Source organism: Mytilus californianus, unplaced genomic scaffold, assembly GCF_021869535.1.
Source record: "Mytilus californianus isolate M0D057914Y unplaced genomic scaffold, xbMytCali1.0.p SCAF_6, whole genome shotgun sequence".
NCBI classification, from domain to species: domain Eukaryota; kingdom Metazoa; phylum Mollusca; class Bivalvia; order Mytilida; family Mytilidae; genus Mytilus; species Mytilus californianus.
In genome coordinates, this window is record NW_026262712.1 from 25278001 (window position 1) to 25286403 (window position 8403).

The 8403-nt window shown below is 31.7% G+C and overlaps 1 long non-coding RNA gene across 1 annotated transcript; it reads right to left on the reverse strand.

Moving 5' to 3' along the window:
• Positions 1-5103: 5103 nt before the first annotated feature.
• Positions 5104-6614, reverse strand: LOC127706116 (uncharacterized). The gene is made up of 2 exons (XR_007984230.1): positions 6467-6614; positions 5104-6045 (listed from the first exon to the last, which is right to left on the reverse strand). It is a non-coding gene; the product is annotated as an uncharacterized LOC127706116 (long non-coding RNA).
• Between the last annotated feature and the right edge of the window lie 1789 nt (positions 6615-8403).

Here is an 8403-nt window from a genome sequence, read left to right on the forward strand (position 1 = left end):
TGTCATGACATCAAACAAAACTGCAGCAATTTTGCCGTTTTCCATCGTAATATCCATTTTGGAAACATCGTGCGTTGATTAGAATCAACAAACTAATTTAACATATTTATGAGAAACTATATTATATCTATTGACATAATCTCCACAAATACAAAGTTGTTTCTTTGCTACGTACATTCATTTTCAATATGTCATATAATCATAATTTGATGTAATAACATTAACGGTACCAATTTTACTGCACGAGATTCGCATTTTGACAATAAATGTCCGTTCAGTAATGCTTGAAGCCAACATATTTGAAAATCCGAACTTCCAAAAAAATATTAAGAGCTTATAACCATATACATGGTAAAGGAAACCAAAGTATAGGCAAATTAAAACTAGAAGATGTGGTATGAGTGCCCGGGAGACAACTCTCAAAAAAAGAGACCAATTAACGTAGAAGTTAAAAACTAAAGATCACCGTATGGCCTTCAACAATAAGCAAAACTCATACCGCAAGGTAAGCTGTAAAAGACTCAGAAATGACAAACCCTCCTTCTAAGACAGTGGTGCTACAGTACAACTAATAAAAAAACTATGTCAATCAATTGAAAATGGCTTCAATGGCTTCGTCAGATAGATACTGAGATTAGAAATACAACTCACAAAAATCCTGACCGGACTTGGCAGGAAATTGTTAAATCCCCCACAACAAAAAAGACACAAAGTACAGATCTGAGAGTAATCGCAGTTACAGTAACTAGTTCATAGCCAATAACAACTTGTAAAAAAAAATATGTATCAAAGACTTAAATAGCAATTAGTACACGTCATTGACAGTCAGAGAACAAACATGACATTGCGCAATGTCACAATATAGGAATCGACATAATGCAGAAGTGTGAATGTTCATATACGTGTAGCAGCAATTATATGCAGCATGATTTTAATTTACTGATTAAAATGAATATAAATAACAGTAGAAACAATATTTAAAAATCTAATTACAGTGTTTAATTGGTAACCTCTTATATTGAGTTTATCAAAAGGATTGGTTGGTTTACTCGGATAGTATCTAAATTTCAGGGATCGCCGTACAAATTAGGATGGGCTATACCGTTTTAGATAAGTATTCTACAGTCAAACTTCCAAACCACATTTGTATCAATGGAATAATTTAGTAAAGCTTTTAAGTAATTTGTGGTGACTAAATAATTTACCAGTAATACGTATTTTATTAATATCTGAAAATGACACTACAGAAATGGACATATCGAACGATTTGGGTTATATAAACATCGTAAGACGGTGTCAAAGGAACATCACCGTTTAAAAAAGTGAAAATTAACAATACGGAATGAAAAATCGTCCCTTTTGTCGTAACTTTTATTTTGGTAGAGTTTCCAATGTAAAACTGCAATATATAAATCTAAGAAAGGACAGTTATTGAGTTTAATATTTGATTTATTTCAAGTAAGTTTGTTAGGTACATTTCGCCAATACGTTTAATTATATCGTGATTATTTTACGAAAAGAAATATCATTAAGATAATATAAGTGTTGTTGAATTAATCAATTAAATGGAACACAAAGGCATATTTACTTAAACTTGACTAGACCATGACCAAATGAACGTACTTTTATTTTTTTAAATGCACAAAATAACCTAAGCATGTTATAAAAACTAGATGCTCTAAAGAGCCTGTGTTGGTCACCTAGGTCTATGTTCATCGTCAACAATTGACACTTTCCATCTTTGTGGACTAGAATAGACTTCATGACAAAAATCTTTTCTTTGTTATTCTAGTCTTGGTGGTCATGTTTCCTTATTTAAGTTTCTATCCATTAAATACAGTTTTTAAGATAGTAGGCACACATACATAAAAAAGTAGAAACCGTCGTTAAAGGGCAATAACTCAAATAAAGAATCGTCAAACGATTTCTACTATTTTTGACTGAATTGTAGATCTTGTCTGAATAAATACATATTTTGTTTTAGAGCTGCTGAAGTTTTCTATAATTTTAATATAATATGTACAAAAAAGTAGTACATCACACTATAAAAATATTTTTGAGAAAGCGCTGATTCGATTTTCTAAATCTTTTTAAATTTTAATCTATTGACTAAAAGAAATGCATTACGAAATAACTATGTTCTCTGGACAGATAGTGCAATTTCGTAATCAATCGACGGCCATAACTTGACGACAAAAAGCGAAATTCGTCAATACCAAAAAAAGAAAGATATTTGAAAGTATTGGTTGAGTAGATCTTATGCCATTGCACGACGACAGCTGGAGTCGCCCGCCAACCGAACAACTAAAACTCATTATAAAAATTCTCCGCTAGAGAACAAAATACAAATTCTTCCACAATTAAAATCCAGAGAATGATAAGAGTATTGCTCTCCCACCTGGTTTTGCTTAAATCACGGTTTGGGGGGATTCAAGCATATGAAAGTTTGAATTATTTACTTTAAAAAGATAATTTTGAATCAATGTCCCCAAATATTTTATTTCCGTTGTCTTCAAATGTCAACTATCGCTTAAAATTACGGTTGAAGTCAATTTTGAAGGTGTATGGACCATTAAGTGTACATGTTCAATAATCTATGCCTCAACGAACCAAATCATTGAAATGTGTGTGTGTCCAGTAATAAAGAGTTCGTGCATTTTTAAGAAAATATCAAATAAATGATTATAAGTTTATCTGAAAGACCATACCAAATGTTTGCAATTAGATACTATTACATGTCTTATTCCACACGTAACAGTTAATCTTTTGTAGGCGAAACGCTCGTCTGGCGTAAATACAAAATTTAATCCTGGTATCTATGATGAGTTTATCTTATATCAATGGTTTGTCTATCATGTTGGATGACTGAATTTCAACTTTGTGTAGTATTTTTGTAAAGACCTGCCTGTTCAAATGTATTCCAATCCCAATGTTTTGCTTTTATCTCATACATTCTTTCGCAAGTTTCGGGAAAGCTGAATTGTGTTCATGATTAGTATGCTGTATTTCTAACATTATATACATGAATATATGTTATTATATCATGTCTTGCATAAAAGAGGGACGAAAGATACCAGAGGTACAGTCAAACTCATAGATCGAATACAAACTGAAAACGCTATGGCCAAAAAAAAAAGACAAATAGACAATTAATAGTACAGATGACACAACATAGAAAACTAAAGACTATGCAACACGAACCCCACCAAAAACTGGGGATGATATAATGTTCTTCTCTGCAATTTTAAAATAAAAAAAACAAAGTGTCTCTTTCAATGGATCAATCTGGAATCTATTTTACTGCTCTCAAAATTGTATGTTTGAAAATGAGATTTCAGATAATCAACATTATAATGTGTAATTATAAAACATATGTTAACAAAAAAAAAACAAACAAAAGGGCATATAGGCATAGCAAAAAAAAAAAACAAAACAAAAGGTCATATAGACATAGCAAAAATAAAAACAAAAACAAAAGGGCATATAAACATAGCACATAATAAAAAATGAAACACAAAAATACAAAAAAAAAATGGCCATAGCACAATAACGCAATAACGCAATGGCGGGATGTATAAGTACCGAGCCACGCCAAAAGGATATTGCGTGGAAATGGACTAAACTGTAAAGGTTTATAATTTACAAATACAAATTAGAGAACACTATAACACCTTATTTACATAATAAACAACGCCCATTCCCTAAAAGCTATACTTCAAGACCTTCAAAGAAATAAGAAGAAGTAGTATGAGTGCCAATTAAAACAACTTTCCATCGAAGTCAAACAAAAAAGTAAACAATTATAGGTCAAAGTACGGCTTTCAACACGAAGCATTGGCTCACACCGAACAACAAGCTATAAAGGACCGCAAAATGACTAATGTAAAACATTCAAACAGGAAAACCAACGTTCTAATCTATATATAAACCGAGAAACGAAAAACACGTATGAACCACGTCAACAAACGAATACCACTGCACAACAGGTCCCTTCATGCATTATTTGTGAAGTTGATACGGAATATTTATCAACAATGTCTTGGTATCTTCTGATGAACTTTTTTTAGAAAATGCACGAGACGTTCTTTGACATAACCCTGATTCATCAACTTTCTGCTCAGACACTGGTAACGTTTTACAAAGTCTTACTGGCACCTGCAAGCCCTTGATGAGTTGGGAAACGTATATCCCATATGCAGGTGAATTTTGTATATTGCTGCTGAGGTGGGGATATTATTTATTTTAAAATTAATATCGTCTCGTTTGTCATTGATTTTGGAACTGAGATGATCGCTAATGTAAAATTTGAGTTAAAAGTCTGAACATGAGCGGAGGAAGCCGTGTCTGTTGTTTCTTTAATTTCTAGTTCTGGGGGATATATTTATGGAACCTAATCAAAAACATTTGGATTGTTAATGTAAAGAACATCATCAATATATTTGAATGTAAAATAATAAATGATCTGGTTACTTTGATCTTCTTGTTTGTGACAAATGTCTGACGAAATTCCGGTTCATATGAAAATAGGAAAAGGTCGACAAGGAGAGGCGCACAGTTCGTTCGAATAGGAATGCCGATAGTTTGTTGAAAACGTCTACCTTCAAATGCAACAAATATGTTGTCAATAAGAAACTCAGTTTTGGTGAGCTTGTTTGCATTAAATATGTTCCATAAACGAATACATTGTATGTCAAAATTTATCAATGTTGTGATCGTTTGCATATTTCACAAAATTCTAATTAAATATGATAATTACTATATACTTTACAAAAGAACTTTTAAATTCATAAGTCGAATAATAGTTGACAACACAATGATAAACTACAAAAACGACACAAAAAACCCAACAGTCTACAATACGCAATATAAAAAAGAAGGAATGAGAAACCCTAGCTGACTAAAAAAGTGGGCTGATCTCAGGTGCTCCGGACGGGTAAACAGATTATCTTCCACCTGTGGCAGCCGTCGTGTTCTTCATGTTAGTGCAAATTATCAGATGTCAACTTTGTCTTTGATTTGTCTTCTAAACTGATTCAAGTGGCACTAATGACTCTTGCATAGACAAAACGCGCATCTGGTAAACAAAAAAAAAAAAAAAAGAAATCTTGTTTCTTTAGAGAGATTTTATTTACACCAATTCTTTACTGTTTAACTTTCCAAGTAAACAAAATCATGGAAAATTAATTGTTCAAAATAAAAATACTGGTATGAATTTGCCGTTGACATTTTGGAAAAATAATCTATTAATACTTTTGATTTAATGACGGTAAACAATTAATTTTAAACAATCAATAAAAACAGTTAATCATTGTAACGACTTAAAAAGTGGCATCTGCAGATATTTAAACTATTTTCTAAATTGAGGACTAAACTTTATACAAAATAGTTACACCCAATGTGCAACAGCTGTAACAAGTCGTACTACCAGTACAGTTGGCAGACTGTTTTGGCAAACTTTTATGGTACTTTGCTTGCTTATTATCGTCTTTTTTACCCCTTGCCACTGGTTTTTTTCAAAAAACTAGTAAGTAACGTTTCTAATTTCAGGATATTAGTTTGTTTGGCATTCAAAACGCATCAGTTAATTGATAAGTCTTTGTTTCCTTGCATTGTTGTTTGAGATTTTGCCGCATGCCATTTAAAAGGAATGGAATGTATGACGAATCAATGAACGAATATGAAAGATGATCAGAATAAAAAGACAAAAGTTAAACCACCAAAGGAGACACTGACATCGAGAAGTCGATGGTCAGAGGCCATTGTTATATATTATATCACTATTCTACAGTCAAGTGGTTGACAAGATCTTGTATTGTGTCGGGTTGGCCTTCTTCTATGACTATCGGTGTTGCTGTGATATACATTATCTGCGGCTGTGCTGTCTGATATTTAAGGTGACTGCGTTAGCAATTGGAGTTTGCATATGGTTGAAGTTTAATGAAGAAGTATTCGACAACTAGGCAACAGGAAAAACAGACTTAAATGCCACTACGTCGATATTATATATTGATTGAAGAAGTGATGTGGTTTAGGTTGTTGCTGAAACTAACAAGAAGAAAATGATAAAGCTTCATTATATGATGAGGAGTTGGCAGGTTTTGAATAATATTGGTTAAGACGGCTGTTTCTAGTGCGTTAGTTTGCTATGCATCTACGTCGAAGAATTTTGACGATGACTTTGTTTAAAAAAAGAAATATTCTCTACAGTATCTGTGTTTTAATGTTGCTCTATTTTCGTTTCCTCTGAATTTTCTGTCGTTTTTTCGAAGTTCGATATTATAATTGTGTGTAATAGTTGTGATTTTTCCATTATATTTAGGCGTAAAAAAATGATGCTGCAGCAATTAATTTGGTTTGGAATCTGCTATTACATATATTTTACGTGAATTTCATTACTTTCATCAACGAAGCATTATTTTGTAATTTGTACTCTGAGAACTACTTCGTTTTATGATAAGGGACTTACCTTTAAAACGTTGATTATAAATGGATGCCGTCAATGTTTTCCGTTTTGTTTTTCTTTCAGCAAATTAATATAATTCAGCATGGCTCACTTTTTTCCTCAGAGTATTACTTTTGTCGTTGTCAATCTTACTCCCTATTATAGAAGTTTTTTTATTCTGGAAAATTAAGATGAATCAAATGAGAATAAGATTGGTACAAGTTCATGATTTCAAACATCCAGGTATCAAATCCCCTCCACCCTTTTTTTTAGGGTCACATTTGCGTTTTAATTTCCGAATTGAGAACGAATTGAACAAAGTTTTTTTAACCTCTAAAAAAGCATATTTCTCAACATATTAGGCACTGTTGTTTTATTTTTATTTGCACATAGTTCATGTAGCTCTTATATTTCTTAATTCACACTTTGAATCTTTTGTGTGATTATCTGCCTTTTATATTTTGTCAAATTGTGAAAGCTAAAAAAAAAAAAACGATATGAATCTAAATATTTAATACACTTGGAAGCAAGATAACTTTTCTGGTAAGGAAACACTATACGTGCGACTTTATGGAGCTTTTGGTATATTTTAACAAGATTGAAACTGTATATACATGTATTTTATTGTATAAACGACAACTATGTAGTCAGGCAATATTAGCTGTAAAGCAATATACAAAGATTGTTGATCGGAATGCGGCCTGATTTATAAAGAGCATGTGTACTTTGAACGCATAAATCGTGTAGTAAACTATTTGAAATGACTGATAAAATATATCGCATATAGTTTTCAACCTTCGTGATGTATTAAATTTTTATTAGTTATTTGTGAAGTGTGCTGCATGTCTGTCTACTTTATAATGCTAATGCAATTTCAAGGTTATAAAATTTACGGGTAATACAATTTGTATCTTCCTTTAAATGAAAATTCCTAAAATGTTTAATATAGCACAAATCTTTGTGTTTATAATGATATATTCACGAGACGACACAACAGTATTGATGCATATTGATGTCATCATTTAAACAGCAATTCATGCTAATAAATGATATTCTTATATTAAATTCTTATTTAATTGAATGTGAAATTATGAATAGCTTTTTTTCTTTTCGATACGGTTCCTGAAACCATACCTACCTGTTATAAAGGTCTTTGCATTTTATATTTTATAAATAGTTTCTCAACGCTGAAAATCGTATTTGAACCATGGATGTGTGATATTTACGTACACTACATTAAGAAGAAAAATATTGCTTTATGACATTTAAAAGTATATCTGATGCAGTTATTATAGGTCTTTATAAATGCTAGCTTTAAAATATAAATTAACTAAATTTATGGGTGTTTTTTTTTCTATATCTCATGAAATGTGTATGTAAATAAGCATTTGAACTGTTGCCACATATTACTGTTGATTGCAGCATTGCTGCTGTAATGCCTGATGTAATAAGCATTTCACAGATGCCATTATAACTATTCAGATGACTTGAACTACAACTACTAGTTTAAAAGATATTTTACAAAGTTTTTTTTTTTCAATGATATATATACGTGTATATGCTTCTGTTAATATCTGGGGGGAAAATTAGTACAACACGTTAAATGAGATCATGCGTTCGAAGCACTTTTCTGGATTCACCTTCATCAGGAACGCTCGAAGCCGAATATATGAAAGCCGAGAATGTATAAGTGCCGAATCATTTGAAGAGCTTTATGACAAAAAAATATACCTAAAAAATAGCCAAATCAATTCTAAGATCAACTTTGCATGAAGGAGTTGAAACCTTAGTTTCTTTCTAATTTCAAAATTTAAAAGCGGACATTTTTAAAAAGGTTTGTTATGAATCATGTCAGTACCGAAGTACTGACTACTGAGCTGATGATACCCTCTGGGACTGAAAGTCCACCATCAGAGATATCGACCCAGTGTTGTAAAAATGAGAACAACACACTAAATAAG